Genomic DNA, 18812 nt, shown 5'->3' on the forward strand with positions numbered 1-18812 from the left:
GGACCCTGCAGGAGCTCCTGGGTGTATTCACCCAAAACAAGAGTGCTTGGGGTGGATCCAGGGCCTGTGGGAATTGGAATTGCAACTATCTCAGGCATTCCTCTAGAGTTACTGAGGTCAGTGGACGTTCTGGGTGAGGACAACCTTTAATCACACAAGGTTGGATTTTAAAAGTATAATAATTTTTTCTAGAACAGTATAATAAAATAATTTCCTCCTCAACTATTCATAAAGATGGTCATACTCTTGTAATTGTTGTGAGAGTTTTATCAGAATGTGTCCCATCAGAAACCAGGGAGAAACTCAGCCAGACTGAAAGGAAAATAAATTAGTGGAATATGGAAGACCAGGCTAGGAGTAGCTTTACATTCTTGGGGGTACAGTAAGGTTTTTATAGCCCCCAAGTCCTCCTAGAGTACAAAGCCAATCATCAGCATTCTGAGGCAGAAAGGGAATAGAGAAAGTGTGCAAGCCTTGGAGTCACCCCAGTTATTAAAGGGAAGGTTTTACTTACTGTGGGAAAGGCATTTCTCTGTGGTTAGTCTCGTCAGAATTCTCTGTGTTGGTAGGACATCTCTGAGATGGCCCTTTTAAAAACAGAATCATTCTTATTCATCATGTCACCTCCAGTAAAGAGAGAGGTAGAGAGGCCACAGTTCTGTTTCCTTGGTTTCAAAGGTTACTTTATCTGGGGAGCAGATGTTCACCCCAAACTCACAGTACACAGGTTCATCTACCTGCCCATCCCCATCACTCATACGTTTCATTTTTATGTCTATGAACTCTGAAATTTATTTATCTGAACATAATCTCTTATCATTCCATCTTTTTTAATGACACCTAATCCTGTTCTTAGTTCTCACTAAGATCTCTAATCCTTCCACTGCTCCTTTCTTTCCTACTGTGTTTCCCCGATAATAAGACACTGTCTTATTAATTTTTTGGGCAGAAAAACACCAGAGGGCTTATTTTCAGGGGAGGGCTTATTTTAATGAACATTGACAGCAATTTTAATAAACAGGTAAATGTGAACAAAAAAATGTACCTTTATTCAATAAGCAAATCACTGGGGAAGAACAAGATGACGTGCTCACTGCTGCAGCTCTGATTGGATGCAGCTCAGAGCGCAGCGTGAGCGTGCGTTTCACGGGGGGAAGGGGGACGGTTCATACAGAGGGTACCGTAATGTAGTGTGTAGTGCAGGGGATCACCTTCACTACAGTAGCAATCTCAATAGGGCTTATTTTTGGGGGAGGGCTTATTTTAGAGGAATCTTACACAGTAAGGTGAGGGCTTATTTTCGGGATAGGTCTTATTATCGGGGAAACACAGTAGGTTATGTTCCCTGTCTATATCTAACCTTTTGTAAATCTCTACAACTTTAGACTGTCCTTTATATTTGAGTTGCTTGTCACCTTGTCCTATTATGCCTTGCCAAACTCCAACCTTAGATTACTCTGGAACAAAGGAGCAAAAAGTGGATGGCCTGGATTGAGGCTGAAGCTGGGATGGATAGCACTCTCTTATCTTTCTTCATCTGCAGTTTTTCTTTTGTTCTAAGGTTCTTCATGCTGCCATATATCTCCCTCCCTTCCAACATCTTTTTTTCTTTTTCTTGGTGCTAGTCTCAATGTCAGACTAATAGATTAACATCCCTACCTCTCCAACCCTGGCTCCTCTCCTACAACAATCCTTTTTACTAGGTCTTAACCTATGTCCCCTTTCTTCAGAGTATTTTTCTGTTAATGGCTAGGTAGAAGTGACATTTCTGAGTTTTTGCATTTGAATCAGGAACTTTTGAAAGTTAAATAGAAAAAAAAAACAACCACAACCCAGCAACAATGAATTGTTAAGGTGCTAAGGATTTAATCTCCATAGGTGAAATGAGAGAATTTTGAGAGTCTTTGTCAAGGTATTCTGCCAAAAATCACTCCAATCCACATCATATATATTACTTTGAGGGGGAACTTCTGACTCCAGCCAAAGGAATCTTTTATTCATTGAAGTCTTTGGAATTGAATATTTGGAATTGAATATTTCTTAAGCCTTGAGGCTTAAGAAGGCCTTTCCTCATCCCCCACCCTCCTCAGTTGTCTGTACACTGCCTTTTGTAATTAATTTGTATGTATGTATACATGAAATATATCACATGCTGTACCCTTTTCAGTAAACTTTTTTTTTTTGGAGGGGCAAGGGTAGATAATCTGGGTTAAGTGACTTGCCCAGGGTCACACAACTTGTATTCTATTGCCAGATTTGACTGGGTCATCTTGACTCTAGGGTCAGTGTTCTAGTCACTCAACCACCTAGCTGACCCTCAGTAGGAGAGGCTAGGACTGCTTATGTTTGTATCTTCAAGTCCTAGAACAGTGCCTGGAATATAGTAGTCATTTAATAAATATGGGTGGAATTGAACTAATGCTGAATACCATCTCTGGCCTCTCAAAACTTCCATTATCTACTATTCTGTTGGGAATTTTTAAAAACTAGTAACATGTATCTATGTTAAAATCTTATAGCTCTTTTTTTTCTTTCTTTTTTTTTGGGGGGGGGGTCCTTCTAGCTCTTTAATTGCATAGACTCTGTTATCCCTTTACTGCCTACTCTGAAAGCAGTAAGTATAAAGCAAATATTTTTGTTTTTAATGAAGTATAGCTTGGCATAAAATAAAGTAACCAACAAACTACCTTTACCCTCTTTATTTATTCAGCTGCTTGATAAGAACATTCATTTAGTCTTGCTAGGGTGGTGAACCTGCTGCCTTGAGGCAATACTTGGCCCTCTAGGTCCCAGTGTTAGGCCCTTTGAATTTAAACTTAATCTCCTTAATAAAAGTGATGGGGGATGGGATCCCAATAGGTTCAGCAGGAACCCTGATCTCATCTAAGACCAGAAAACCTGCAATATCGTCTGGAAAGAATTCAAGGTCTCAGGCTTAATTGGAGTGAGAGTTGTAGAAGTTTATTGTTAGGCTTCCATGAGAAGCGGGCAAGAGTCCTTTAGGGGACCTGCAAGTGAGAGGGGTACGTGCTTTTACTTTTAAAGAGTAGGGCTGCCATTGTCAGGCTTGACCAGACAGGAGGGGCCTCAATGCATAGACAAAGGTCAGAACTGACCAAGAGGAGCATGTGAATAGATAGTTTAGATAAGATTTGGGCCAGGTCTAAGGAGACAAAAGGCAAGGATAAAGAAGGGTGTGGGCCAGGCCCAGAAGAAATGAAGAGAAAATGAAGAACAAAGGGGTCACAGAGTGTTGCCTAGGTGGAGTGTGGGATAGGGAGAAGGGGCAGAGCTCAAGGGTGGGAAAGGACAAATTTCAGTTACAATTGAACAGACTGATTTTACAAGTTGGTTTCACAAATTGATCTAGACCCCAGGTACCCCATCAAAAGGATTTGTTTGGTAAAACTTGGACTCAGTCAAAAATCCAGACCCAAAGACCTAGAGGAAAGGTTCCCCACCCCTGATTAAGTGTCTACCAAGTGGAAAACTTCCTGTAAACCCTGAGGGAAGGGGTGGTGATTTTATGTGTACATAAAACCAAGGCCCTGGACTTAAAACTGATAGCCATGATGTGCCATATTACAAGTTCATTATAGACACACAAAATATTACTGTGAAATTGGAGGGGAAAGTTCTGTACCACCCATTACCTGGGGAATAGGAAAACTTCATAGAACAGGTGATAATGAGTTGAGCTTTCAAGCGGCAGGAATTTAATTGGAAAGGAGGAGAAGTTATTAATTAATAATTAAGTATTAATACTTAATACTCATATAAATATACTTATTTAAAATCTTATATAAATACTCTTAAATACTAAGGCTGAGGTGTAAGCAAAAGCAGAGAGGTGTGAGCATGTAATCCATGTTCAGGGGCAAAGCTGGAACATATATAATTTTCAGGAGATTTTAAAAAATGTAGCTTGGGGAGGCCAGGTAAGAGACCCTGCCGGAGACCTGGGATTAGTTCTGGCCTCAGATACTTAGCACCCACACAAAATAACTGGCCCTGTGACCTTAAGAAAGTTAACCCCAATTGTTTAAAAAAAAAAAGTGTAGCTTCAGAATCTGCCACTTTATTGAGGTTCAAGTTTCTTAAGCTATTTAGGTTTTTCCTACCATTACTACATATAAAACAACACTATAGACACATTTTTATTAATTTTATAATTTAATAATATAAATTAATATTTTTAATTTAATAATATAATTTATTATTAATTCATTCAATAAGTATTGAGTTCCTAGAAAATAAGGATTAGATGTTCCCTGTCATCAAGGAGGACAGTTAGGGAGATAAGATTTCATGTAAAAATATTATACAACATAAAACCAATGCTCTAAGGGAAAGAATGAGTGTAGCAGAAAGGAATCATTAGAAAAGGATTCCTGGAGGAGGTAGGACTTGGGCTGGGCAAGGTTTGGCAGAGAAGGGAGTTAGGCTTCCCACATGAGGGTATAACATGAGCAAAGTGTCAGAGGTAGGAAATGAACATTGTTTGGGTGAGGAGAGGAAAGAAAACTGGTGAAGTGGCTGTTGGTAGTAGTAGGGGGGAAATATTGAGAAAATAAGTTATAGACTTTAGATGGACATTTATTTTTTTTTTTGCACTTTTAGAACTTAAACTATAAGAGAAAAGTCATCAAAAGTATTTGAAACTGGAAGAGCCAGTTATTGAAACAATTTAGATAAAGAATCAGAAATAATTAAATTCAGTAATTTAGCATTTAATACATTTTTAAACCCATAAATTACCTACAGATGAGTTCCTTGTTTGCTTTCTTTTTTTTAAATTATTTTTCAAATGCTTTATTAACTTCTGATTTACATCATTCATTTCTGCCAGATTTTGAGTTACAAATTTTCTCCCCGTTTTTCTCCTACCCACCACCCCAGAATAGCAGTCCCATAGGATATCCCCTCCTCCAATCTGCTCTCTCCCATATCTTCTCCCATACCCCCTTAGACTTTTGGGCATGTTGGATCTCTATGCCCCAGTGCCTGTATATCTTCTTTCCCAATTACATGTAAGATAGTATTAATAAAAGTATATATTTATATATAATTTTAAACATTTGATTTTAAAACTTTGAATTCCAGATTCATTCCCTTCCTCCCTTGTCACCCATTCTTACTAAGAAGATAAGCAGTTCAGTATAGATTGTACATGTGTAGCTAATGCAAAACATTAACATAGTAGATATCTTGTAAAAGACTGATTATATTTCCCTCCCTCCTATCCCACCACCCACTTGTTCTATTCTCTATTTTGATCCTGTCTTTTCAAAAGTGAGTGCTTCCAACTTCCCTCCTCCCCAGCCTGCCCTCCATTCCATCATTCCCCCTCTCATCCCCTTCCCCCCTACTCTCCTGTAGGGTGAGATACCCTATTTAGTGTATATTTCATTCCCTCCCTGAGCCAAATTCAATGAGAATAAGTTTGAACCATTCCCTTTTGCCTTCCTATTCTTCCCCTCCATTGTAACCCTTTACCCTTGCCTCTTCTTTATGAGATAGTTTATCCCATTCTGTCTCTCTCCATCTCCTCTCATTATATCCCTCTCTCACCTCTTAATTTTAAGTTTAATCACCCTTTTAAGTATCATCCCTTCCAGGGGCAGCCAGGTGGCTCAGCAAGTAAGAGCACTGGCCCCAGTGTCGGGATGACCTGGGGATCAAATCTGGGCTCAGATACTTAGCACAACACCCAGAAATAACTGGCCATGTAACCTTGAGCAAGTTACTTAACTCCGATTGCTTTAAAAAAAAAAAGTATCATCCCTTCCTATTAAATTGGTCCTGTGACCTCTATTTATGTATACCTGTAAGCATATATGCACACATTCACACATGTATTCATACGCCCACATACCCTCATGTATATATTTCTATTCCCTTCAACTGTTTTCATACTGAGAAAAGTTTCATCAGTTACAATTATGGTTTTCCATGTAGGAATGTTAATAGTTCAACTTTGATCAGTGGCTTATGATTTCTTTTCCCTGTTTACCTTCTCAAGCTTCTCTTACTTCTTGTATCTGGATGTCAAATTTTCTATTCAACTCTGTTTTTTTTTTTTATTAAGAATTCTTAAAAGTCCTCTATTCTACTGAATGACCATATTTTCCCCTAAAACATGATACTCAGTTTTGCTGGGTAGGTGATTCTTGGTTTTAATCCCAGCTCCTCTGCCCTCCAGAATATCCCATTCCAGGCCCTTCGATCCCTCAGTGTAGAAGCTGCCAGATCCTGGGTTATCCTGATTGTGTTTCCACAATATTCAAATTGTTTCTTCCTGGCTGCTTGTAATATTCTCTCCTTGATCTGGGAATTCCAGAACCTGGCTATAATATTCCTAGGAGTTTTCTTTTTTGGGGTCTTTTTCAGGAGGTGATCAGTGGATTCTTTCAACATCTATTTTGCCTTCTGGTTCTAAAACATCAGGGCAATTTTCCTTGAGAATTTCTTGGAGGATGATTTCTAGGTTCTTTCTTTGATCATAGCTTTCAGGTAGTCCAATAATTTTTAAATTATCTCTCCTGGATCTATTTTCTAGGTCAGTGTTTTTTCCCATGAGATATTTCACATTGCCTTCTATTCTTTCATTTGTTTGGATCTGTTTAACATCATCTTGATTTCTCTTAAAGTCACTAGTTTCCCTTTGCTCCAGTCTAAATCTGAGGGAAAGATTCTCCTCATTGAGCTTTTGAGATTTTTTTCCCATCTGTCAAATTTGGCTTTTTAAGGCATTCCTCTCCTCATTGGCTTTTTGAGCCTCTTTTGCCAATTGAGTCAGTCTGTTTTTTAAGGTGGTATTTTCCTCGGTCAGGCTGTTGACTCGCAGTTCATAATTTTCTTGCATCATTCTCATTTCTCTTCCCAATTTTTCCTCCACTTCTCTTATCTGCTTCTTAAGGTCCTCTATGGCCTGCAATCAGTTCGTATTTTCCTTTGAAGCTTTTGGTGCAGAAGTTCTGACTTCCCTGTTTTCCTCCTGTTCCATGCTTTGCTCCTTTTTGTCCCCAAAATAGGAACCTAATATTGGAGTCTTCTGTTTGTTTTGCTTCCTTTGTCTGGTCATGTCACCCCTCAGTCACTTGACCCCTGGGCTTTTTGCCACATTAGGACTCTGGGGTTTTCTCAGCTGCTGGAGGTATTAGTTAGGTGCCCTCTCTGAAGCCTCCACATGCCTCTGGCAAGCTGGTCACACACCCCAGGACCTCCACCCTAGACTGCAATCCAGATCCAAACAGGTTAAAGCAAGAGCAATTGCTCCTCAGACCGGTCCCTTGGTCCCCTTATACTCTGCAGGCCAGGAGCTGAAGCTGCCACGTGGCACTTGCTGTGCCGGGCATCTCAGTGGCTTCTCTGTGTCATTTTGTGGGTCCTGCAGCTCCAGAGTTTGTTTAGAGTTCCCTTTTACATGAATTGGGGAAGGTAGAAGCCGGAGCTGCAGGGAGGTCCTGCTTCTCCTCCGCCATCTTGTAGATGGACCTTTATTGCCAGGCTGAAGGTTGAGCACTGGCTTGGATCTGGTTTTAAATGCTGGTTTTGGTATTTACTTATTTTATGACTATTCACTTCTGGAGCTATTAGACGACTTTCTCCTCTACTAAACAACAGGCTTGCCCTGTGATCCATGGGTCCTTTCCTTGGTCCTCTAATTCTATGCTCCTATCATTCTCTGATCAGTTTTTGAGCAGTTCTGTGACTTTTGGAAGCAGAGGCTATACAGGAATGGGTTATAAGCAGAGAGGAATGAGTGCTGATTGGGGAAGGGAGCCCAAGTTCCTGCATTAAGTATATTTGACTAGTGCATGCAGTGGAAAGAAACCCCAAGGAACTACTCAGAACTTGTAAGTATTCTGGGAACTTTGTAATAAAGAAGGTGTTTTGGTGGAGAGGAGTGGTAACTATGAACCAAGCATTTAGGGAGATTGACAATTATCTCAGCAATGCTAGACCTTTTTGTTCAATTAAGTCAACAAGCCAGCATGTATTTACTGTGCAGCCCAGCCCTCTTTATCAGTTTTCCTTTTTGAAAAAGACTTGATCCCCTCTAGCTTGTAAGTTCTCTTTCATTTGTAAATGAACAACCCTGTGGATAAAAAGGGTTGGTGGCTTGGGGCTGAAGAGTGGATTGAGTTGTAAGAGGTAGAAACTAATAAGTCCTGGTTTGGTGCTAGCACTCATCTACACTGTTTTCTTAATGGGAAACACTGCCAGGACTTATCTGTATTGTTGCTGTGGAAGGCAAAATGCCACTGTGGAAGTTTTAGCCTCTGTGGGTGCCCTGAACCAGATCTGAACTCTAATACACTTGGTGAATTTAGGCCCCAATGAATAAAAACCTGCATTGGTAGCTACCACAGTTTTCACTTTTGGGGACAGTTTACCACTCCAGAAGAGAAGAAAACTTCTTAGAAGAGGGAAATGATTCTGACATGGTTTGGGATTTGGCAATGATTTGAACAGTTAGTCTCCAATGGAGTTGGGTAGATTGTTAGACCTAGCTCAGAGTGATTCTGAATATCTACATCCAGTTTTGATTCCATGATTGAGTTCAGGAAGAGCAGCAGAGAAACAGTCCAGGGAAGGTGAACCTTGGAAACTGCCTTTCTCCTCTGGTAGACTGTATTTTGATGGCCTGATGGCCTAGCTCAGTGGACTTTTTAGGGGGAGGCTGGCCTCTGCTTTCAAAAACTCACTAAAAGTAAGGAAGTCAAGTCATTAAAAGGAAAAGCAGAGAACTATGGTTTCTAAATATTGGCAGTTGATGAAACTGAAGTCTGGCTTGGTGACTTGCACCTCTGATGCTTTGCTCCTGGGATGAAAATGGGAGGCAAGGTCTCTAGCCCTCACAGGAGAAGGATAGACAGGGCAGCAGTGAATCAATCTACCCCATATCTATTTAGCTTGGGAACCTCAGAGAGAAGAGAAAGGAGTCAGAGGAGTGGGATTTGAAAGAAGACCAGATTTTCATCTTTGAGAAGGACACAAATAGGTCTAACCCATTTATTTATCCCCCAAATGTCTCCCCAGAGCCTGTATCCAGAGGTACTATGAGAACTGATGAACACATGACTGTCGGTGCAGGGGCCCTATTTTGAACTGGATCCAGAGTGAGACAGCCCATCCCAAGACAGACCCAATCCCTTCCCAAACTGCCATACCAAGGGGAAGGAAGACTCCTCTTGTGATAAGAAATTTCTGGCCCATGTTTTTCTAAGTCTGTGCTGATTAGCTCTCTTTACCCTCACATTGGTGGCTCTTTGCTCTGTTTTGATGCACAAATATAATTGGTTTTATGTACTTATTGTGGAATGTGGTTGAGACTGATTAATAAAGATATTAAAAAGTTTTAAGTCATAATTAAGCAAGAAGTTTTACCTTGAGGAGGCAGGAAAGAAGCTTCAGGATTTCCTCTCCTCATTTGAAACTTAAGGCCTTCCTGTTCTAATTCCATATACTGGGCTTTACTTAGACCATAAGTAATTCAACCGAATTAAGGCACTTTCATTTTGTTGTCCCTTTCCTGTGATTATGTTTTGTAACTGGTTTTTCTCTAGAAACTGTTGTGTTAGTTGAAAGTCTTAGTTCTTCTTTTTCACATGTTAAAAACCTATGTGTGTGGGGCAGCCAGGTAGTGCAGTGAGTAAGAGTGCTGGCCCTGGAGTCAGGAGACCCAGGATTAGTTCGCCTCAGATACTTAACACCCACACAAAATAACTGGCCTCAGATACTTAACACCCACACAAAATAACTGGCTGTGTAACCTTGAGCAAGTTACTTAACCCCAATTGCATGTGTGGAGGACCTTGTGCTGAGGGAGTGTCCCATGACGCAGGTCAACCAGCACCAGTTATCATCTGATGGGAAAACCCAAACAACCTCTCCAGATTAAGAGAGGGAAATTATCAAGCACCTTTGGGTGCATAGTTCTTTTTTTTTTTTATGCTCACATGTTGGTTTTCAGAGGATCGTTGAACAAAGTTACCTCTTTGTTGAAAAAGCTAGTCACTAACCTGTTGCTATTCGGAGAGACAAGAAGATTCATAAGCTGGGCTGCTCCTTGGCCACCCTTGTGTTTCTGGTACTTCATTCACCTTGGGGAATGGAAATGCCCAGCAAACATCTGCTCTCTGCCATTTTCAGAGTGGATGACCTACTCCTGGGTTCACTTTAGATTACATGTAATACAAAATATACAACAATTTTTACAAAACTTCAGTGTTACAAAGCTCCTTCCTCAAACAATTCTGTCAGGTAGTAAATGGTTTCAGCAGTCTGTTGAGCAGTTAGGGCTCCCCAGGGGTCCTGCACTGATCTTCATAGCTTAGTACAAAGACAAGGCTCCATGTAGATTGGGACTCAGGAAAATAAGTGCAGGTACACAGGTGAATTAAAGGCTAGGGTAAAGGAAGAAGAAGGACATAAGTAACTGGGGGATGAGCTAAGGCCTGATGCAGGAGGTTGCATTTGGGCAAAAGCAAGGGAAGAGTTTTCCATACTTCTTTGAATTTGGTGTTTGGCCTAGACATATAGAAGAGGCAGCTCTTTTCAATTACCATCCCCAGGATCAACCTTCTTTCACTAACTTTCATCCAGACTGTCCTTAGCCTGTCTTCATTTTTTCCTCAGTCCTGAAAGGATCAGTTTTTTTGTTTTTTGTTTTTGCTTTTTGGAGGGCAATTGGGGTTAAATGACTTGCCCAAGGTCAAACGGCTAGCTTTTTGGCTAGCTTTTTTTTGTTTGTTTTGTTAAGTATCTGAGGGCAGATTTAAACTCAGGTTCTCCTGACTCCAGGGCCGGTGCTCTATTCACTGCCCCCAAGGGATCAGTTTTTATACCAGTTCCTATAAGTTTATTTCCAGGAGTATAATTCCCAAGTCTCCAACCAACCCTCTCAAGCTAGCATTTTCCAAACAATGACCTAGGCTACCTCAAGCCCTCTTACTCCATTATTCATCCTGAATGAGCATTGCCTTAGCCAAACTGCAGGGAAAGACCTTAGCTTAAAAAGGCCACTGCCTCCCCCCACTGCATCCAGGTCCACCCCAAGTCATTGAAATCTATATCTGGCCACTGGACCCATGACTCCAGGAGGGAAAGTGAAGCCAGTGACTTTGCACAGCCCTCACTTAAATCCAGTTTACATGCATGTCATGGCATCACTTCCCTGATGTCATGATTCTTTTTGAGAACAAAGGACGAGCAACAACAATAAGAAACACCAGGTTTGGTCACCAAGGCAGACTTTATTTAATCCTCACCCAACATGGAGAAACCATAGCTCTGTGCTTTTGCTTTCAGTGACTTGGGTTTCCTGTCAAAGTCTCCCAGGAGTCCATTGATCAAGTCCATCAAGATGCCAAATGCAAAGTCTACCAAACAGGGTAGGACAAGAGCCTTTCCATGGCTCACCTCCCCTTCCTGTTTCTGGTGCCATTCTTCTTGAATTGGGTCATGGAGTCAATCCTGGATACTTCGGTTCAGACTCCTGCTCGGAGAGGGCCAGAGTCCCACTAAGGGCCACCTGCCCTTCAACTTCAAAAACATGGCTTAACCTCTAGTCCATTCCATCAAAATTGCCATTCTCTTCCTCAAAGAGGTGGTCTTCATTGCCATCAGAGTAGTAGTTGAACCCAAAGCAACAGATGCAGCTTTTATTCCTGCAGGGATGCAGGGCTTTTGTGTCAGGATTACAGAGTGGGAACATCCTACCACACCATCTCAGAGCACCACAGGGGCAGTACAGAAGAATGAAGATGTTGGTGCCCAGGTGGCAGCAGTCAAGCTCCTGGCAGCTGGCTTGCTCAGGGCAAGGCTCCATGTTCGTTAGGCAGAAAGATCTGCTGAAAAGACTCTGATAACCACTGTTTTCCCACTTATTCTCTTCTAGTCTCTTCTCTACTATAAGCTGAGGTTGGAGTGGTATACTTTTCCCAGCTGGCAAAGGGAAAGGAAGATCCAAGCCTTCAGTGTCCTGGACTCCTAAGGCTCCAATGTCCAGAGGAGTCAGTGTTTTGACAAATATAAAATTGTACACTGATTAGGTTAACTAACAAAAAGGTCCTCAAGTAATCAGTCAAATAATTAGCAGCCAACCATTTGTGAAGTGGTGACTCAGGGATATACTCTGAACTAAAGAAAAGAATTGAGAATACAAAGACTCCCATCCCCTAGGAGGAGACCATATATTGAGAAATTTGAGTATATACAAGTTGTTGAATTGTGTCCAACTCTGTGACCCCCTATGGGGATTTCTTGGCAAAGATACTGGAGTGGTTTATCTCTAGCTCATTTTATAGGTGAGAAAACTGAGGCAACAGGATTAAGTGACTTGCTCAGGATCACACAGCCACTAAGTGTCTGAGGCCATATTTGAAGTCTGGAAGATGAGTTTTCCTGGTTTCAGGCCTTACAGCTAAGTACTGACAATCATTAAATATCATATTTTGACCAAAGTTTGAATTAATCAAACAGATCACTATGCCTCATTTTACAAAAAAAAAAAAAGCTCTCTTTCTATCTCAGCCACTTCAGAGACCAGATAAGGCTGGGAGTAGAATCATAAATTCCAAATAGACCCAGCTTTGTTTTGCTCTCTGAGTGAGCCCAGAGAAAACCTCTTCTTATGTCAACAAACCAGAAGAGGACTACTTTATGGCCCTTCAGGAAGAGACCCTCAACTCAGGGCATTAACTTGAGAAATGGGACTTTTTCTTGTCTTTTTTGCCTTTTGGAGGGCAATTGGAGTTAAGTAACTTGCCCAAGGTTACAGATTAGTTTGTGTGTGTGTGTGGAGGGTGTGTGTGTGTGTGGGGGGGGTGTGTGTGTGTGGGGGGTGTGTGTGTGTGTGGGGGGGGGTGTTAAGTGTCTGAACTCAGCCCTGCCAGATCTTGAATGCTTGAATAATGATAGCCAATTCACCCTCTTCCTTTTGGTAGTTAAATGTGGACTTTGTATTTGTATTTTGTGTTGTCTCTGTGTCGGTATTGTGTGTTCTGTGAATGAGTTTGTTATCTTGTTAGATCTAACTGGCAGTCAAAGATTTCAAAAGGCTGCTTTTCCTTTAGTTTTCTTGTAGTTTTTGGTCTGGCCAACCTGGAATTAAATGAAAAGTTAGATATAACTAAAAACATTTTAGCAGATTCTGAGAACTAATCATTAAGAAGTTGTAATTTGTTTATTTTGGGATTGTTGGTTCTTTAACAACCACAAGTTTTTGTTATCTCTGTTTGACCTGTTTCCTGAATTTGTAATGTAAAGGGAAAAATAATAGTGGTTGTTATGGGATCAAAATGGTATAGTGAGGGGCAACTAGTTGGCCAAGCACCTGCCCTGGAGTCAGGAGGACCTGAGTTCAAATCCTGCCTCAGACACTTAACACAAAAACTAGCTGTGTGACCTTGGGCAAGTCACTTAACCCCAACTGCCCTCCAAAAAGCCAAAAAAAATTGCTTTTTACTTCTCAGAAAAGTTAGAAAGATAAGAAAAGAAAGTAGTGAGGAAAATTAAAGCAAAGGGTGACAGAGAGGACCTTAGTTCTTTCTGGGTGAATTTCTTATATGCCCTGGAGAGGAAAGCACTCTGGGTCAGAGATTGCTCAGAATACATTTTAATTGTTCCTGAAAGTCCTGGGCCATTTTTTACTAGTGATTGCGGATATTACTGATGGGGTGCTGCAAGTGTTCCAGGTAGAAATGTTTAGGCAACCTGTTTGTGTTAGGGATTCCCTCTTGAGCTCGATCTTTGTGCTGAATACCCTCTGTGACAATCGAAAGATCCTTTGGTGCCGATGTTGCTGTTCAGTCATTTCAGGCTTGTCTGACTCTTTGTGATTCCATTTTGGGTTTTCTTGGCAAAGATATTGAAGTGGTTTGTTATTTCCTTCTGCAGCTCATTTTACAAATGAGGAAACTAAAAGAAGCACAGTTAGTGACTTGCCCAGGGTCACACAGCTGGTAAGTGTCTGAGGCCAGACTTCAACTCAGGAGGATGAGTCTTCCTGTTGTCCCTAGTTGTGTTACTTAACCTAGTTTGCCTCAGTTTCTTCATCTATAAAATGATCTGGAGAAGGAAGTGGCAAGCCACTCCAGTATCTTTGTTAAGAAAAGACCGCAAAGAGTTGGACATGACTGAAAAGAACTAAACAACAACAGCACACTAATAGCTTCTAGAACAGTTCTATGCATCCATTAGGATGAAGAAAAATTGCATTTTTATTTTCACTCACCTCTATTTGAAACTTAGCATTTCCTTCCATTATGAATGTAGGCAACAAAACCTAATTCTGTGAAGGGGTTCGTAGGTTTCACCAGACTGCCATAGGGGTCCTTGACACGAAAAAGTTAAGACAGGGGAGTAAAGGAATGTCTTTAGATAATTTTGTAGAGAAATTTTTTAGATCGCTTCATGACACTAGGTGTCACTGGTTCACCAAGTTGCAGATAGGTTTGCTTCAAAAAGTGATGTTGACTAATTACCACCCTCGATTTTAATTGTTTGTTAATAACTGGCCAAAACACTTGAAGCAATTGTGAACTCTGACGCTATGCAGAATAACTAGGGACAACTTGAAAATTTCCTTTGTGTTTTTATTGTTGTTTAGTCTTTCAGTTGTGTCCAACTCTTTGTGACCCCATGTCATATATATAGTATAGTATGCCAGGTCCTTCTATCTTCCACTATCTCCTGAAGTCTGTCCAAACTCATGTTCGTTGTTTCCATGACTATATCCTTTTCATCCCCTCTCCTTCTTTTTGCTTTCAATCTTTCCCAACATCAGGGTCTTCTCTAATGAGTCCTGTCTTCTCATTTTGTGACCAAGCTTTAGCTATAGTATTGTACTGGACCCTTACAAGGTTAGGAAATGCTGAGGAAAGGCCACTTCCCCACATTCTCTAGTGTTTGGATTCCCATAGTGAAACTAAGGGGGGCATGGACCCAGAGTCACACTCCAGGAACAGGGATGGATAGGCAGTGATCTGCATCATTGGAGAGAACACCCACATCTTTGAGATGACAGATCTGTGGAGAATTTGAGTAAACTGACTGAGAACATGACCTTGGGTATGGCTCTATGACGTGCTCTTTACCATTTAAAAAAATAATTTCACTACCAAGTATATGGAGAAGAAGGGAGAGTTGGGAAAAGATCTAGAAGCCAGATTCTTTTTTTTTCTTGGTATTCTGGTCTTGTTTCATTTTGTAACACTTTTAATATGGCTTTTCTTTCAGAAGAGAATTTTTGATAGGGGTAAAAATACATAAAAAGGTAAATATAACATTTCCCACCTTGTACCAACTGTCTTATCCACAGGCCTAAAATGAAATTCATTATTTTTCATAAAAGCCATTTTGTATTATATGGACTCTAAGAGATAATTTGGGGTATTAAAAAAAATTGAAAGAAACAGCCAGACCTAAATGTTTCATATTCAGTATGGTGGCTAGTGGAGATACAAGCTGTTCACCAGAAGGAGAAATAATTTTCTTCAACACAGTTCTAAGACTTGATGATTCCATTAGTACAAATTATCCTAAGAACTTAAGCTATGCACTCAGAATTGGAAAATTATACGACAACCAGCTTGTGTGTTCATTGTATGGGAAGCTGAGTTAAAAGGATCTAACATGGCTAAGAGTGTTTTCAACAAAGCATTTTTTAAGTGTGAGCATACGCACAAAAGTAGACAATCCTTGATAGTCTTCTTTTGTTCAGGGAGGATGAACACTTCTTTTTGCTTTTTGGAGGAGGGAAGGTAGGGCAATTGGGGTTAAGTGACTTGCCCAAGGTCACACAGCTAGTTTTTGTGTTAAGTGTCTGAAGCCAGATTTGAACTCAGGTCCTCCTGACTCCAGGACTGGTGCTCTATTCACTGTGCCACCTAGCCAACCCAACGATGACCACTTCTGCTGTGAGGGCTGCTGAGCCTTTTTCAGGGCTGCTCCACCTTTGGTGTCTGTCTCTTACTCAGCTCTCACCTATGGCTCCAAGAATCTGTAGCATACACAATGGCTGCATCCTGATAAAGCCTTCTGAGCAGGCAGGTTAAACCAGGTTGAGAGTAACCTGCAAGCCCCAACAAGCATGTGAAGACTTTCCCTTTGGAATTGGCGCGAAGAACAATTTGTTCCAGTAGCAATTAAAGTGGCTGAAGCAGGTGCTGTGGAGCTCTCAGAACTTGGTCAGGTGTTGAAGATGCCCAGGTCGTTCACCGTGTCCTGGGTCATTGCCAACCATCCTGACTTTTGTCTTTCCACTGAACTTGGAAGACTCTGGAAGGAGAGTGAGGCTGATGCCTTGTACAACTGCCTCACTTAAACCCAATTCATAGGCAAGTGAAGACATCATCCCACAATGCCATTGATCCTCTTCAAAAATGAAGGACAAACAGGCACAGCTGGCAATTGAACAAAACAACTGAAACCTTAGTAAAACTCTTAACTTTTTTTTTTTTAATAGGAATCCCAGCCAGCAGTGTGAGATTCTGTGAATGTTCTGGATCCTCTCTTTCCTGTGTCACAGAACTGAAGTAGATCAAAGGAAAGACCTACCTGTGATCTAATCCAACCTCAGCAAATCCTCACCAGCCAAGCCAAGGTTCTGTGAGCAACCAAACCCTTGCTTAGGGATGCTGACTGGATCCTAATCACCTTGGGCATTGTCCCAAGATTCCACTTCTACTTCTAAAAGAAGAATTAGAGCAAGTGAAATACTGTGCCCATAGACAAGACAGTTTCTGAAAGTAATCAGTTACCTAGGTGGTGGCTGATGGATGAACTTCTACTTTAAAAAAGAAGGTAGGAAAAAGCAGTTGCTTGCCCTCCTCCTATAACTGCCTCATACCTGTACACCAGATCAAAAACTAGAGGTTGCTGAGGTAGACAGTCACTTGAACCTGGCAAGCTGCCAAAAAATGATTATTATTCAGTTATATTCCTCATGTTGTCTAACAAAAATAGTTCATTGAAATAATTCAATGCATCAATTTTTATCTATATAAGGAATTCACCCTCCCTCCTTCAAGTAACATGGAAACATGTTTATCAAAAGTTCTCGTGATCATTGCCCTTTCAAAAATTTTTAAAATTTAATTTTTATTCTGAATTTAATCATCAGACAATAATATTTCCATACACAGAAAAGAACACAAAAAGTAGATTCTGTATGAAACCAGAAACTTTACATTGCTTGCTTTAAAGAAATAATATAAATTCTATTTAAAATTGTCTTGTTTGTGCTTGCTTCTGAATTTCCTTCTGTTTTCTTTCTGTGCATATTTATGGGTGTTATAATGTCCATCCTGAGGGTGGGGAATCAGTACTGCTAATTTTCTCTTTTTTTTTTTTGAGGGGGGAAGGCAAGGCAACCAGGGTTAAGTGACTTACCCAAGGTCACACAGCTAGTAAGGGTCAAGTGTCTAAGGCAGAATTTGAGCTCAGGTTCTCCTGACTCCAGGGCCAGTAATCTTTTCCCTCCCTCACCTAGTTCCCCCTAGCTAATTTTCCTTTCCTCCTAATCTCTCCCCACTCAAATTAACCAAGAGAAAGAAAGGGGGAGGGGCAAAAAGGGGAAGTGGCAGGAGGAAAGCCTTTAATAAATAATCACAGCTAAGGAAAATAAATCCACAAGGGATATGTCCAAAAATGTATGCGTTTGCACTTTGTGTCCATCCCCTTTCTGTCAGGAGGTAGGTAACATACCTCATTATGGGTCCTCCAGAGTTCATTGCTTTTAGAGTTCTTTAACCTTTCAAAGTTTTTTTTTAATTTATAATCTTCTCATTGTAGAAAGTATCCTTTTAGTTCTGCTCACTTTACTTTGTTAGTTCATATTACTTAGGATTATCTGAAATTTTTTTCATCATTCTTATAGCACAATAATTGTCCCTTACATTCATTCACACATTACAGTTTGCTTACCCACTCCTCAGCTGTCTAAGAGGCAATCTAAGGCGTCACCTCTTAGATTATAATTCTTTTCTTTTCCCCTCCATTCCCTTTTCAGGATCAGGAAGTTTGTTTTGTCTATGACTATTTCTTCCCTTCCATTAACCTTCCTTTTCACTGACCCCTTTCCCCCCACTCTCCCCTGCCACCTCTCACCTCCAATTGCTTCTCTGTTGAATTTAATGTATTTCCACACTGAACTGTTTCTGTGTATGTATGTGTATCCCACCTCTTTTGTCTGTCTCAGATAAGCGAGGTTCACCTGATACCTACTCCTTTCACTCACCATATTTGTATATTCTCATCCACCCCAATTATGAAAAATAGAAAATTTTACCCCTTCTTCCTTATTTCCACACTAGTGTATTCCTTCTTTTTCCATCCCTTCTTCTTTCTCTTTTTCAGACCTTTTGAACAAAACCAATCCACCCCCAGGTCCTCTGTTTTTCTTATTTTACTTCCTCAATACTCATTGAAGATGTTGTTGTTCTCCCTTCCTTTTCTTTTTTTTCTTGCTCAAAATCACAGCTAAGTGACTTTAGCAAAGACACAGCTAGGGTGTCAAGTGTCTGAGGATGGATTTGAACTCAGGTCCTCCTGACTCCAGGGCCAGTGCTCTATTCACTGTGCCACCTAGCCACTCCTCTCCCTTCATTTTCAAAGAGAACCAGGACCAATGACATCACAGGTGATGTCTTAGACTTGCCCTTGAATTGGATTTAAGTGAGGCAGAGATGCACAAAGTCATCTGCCTCACTCTCCCTTCCAGAGTCTTCAGAGCTGAGTGGCAAGACAAAAGTCAGGATGACTGGAGATGGCCCAGGATGCAGTGGATGACCTTAGCATCTTCA

The sequence above is a fragment of the Petaurus breviceps genome, unplaced genomic scaffold, assembly GCF_028583685.1.
Source record: "Petaurus breviceps papuanus isolate PSGF00001 unplaced genomic scaffold, PetGlider_PUasm1.0 226, whole genome shotgun sequence".
NCBI classification, from domain to species: domain Eukaryota; kingdom Metazoa; phylum Chordata; class Mammalia; order Diprotodontia; family Petauridae; genus Petaurus; species Petaurus breviceps.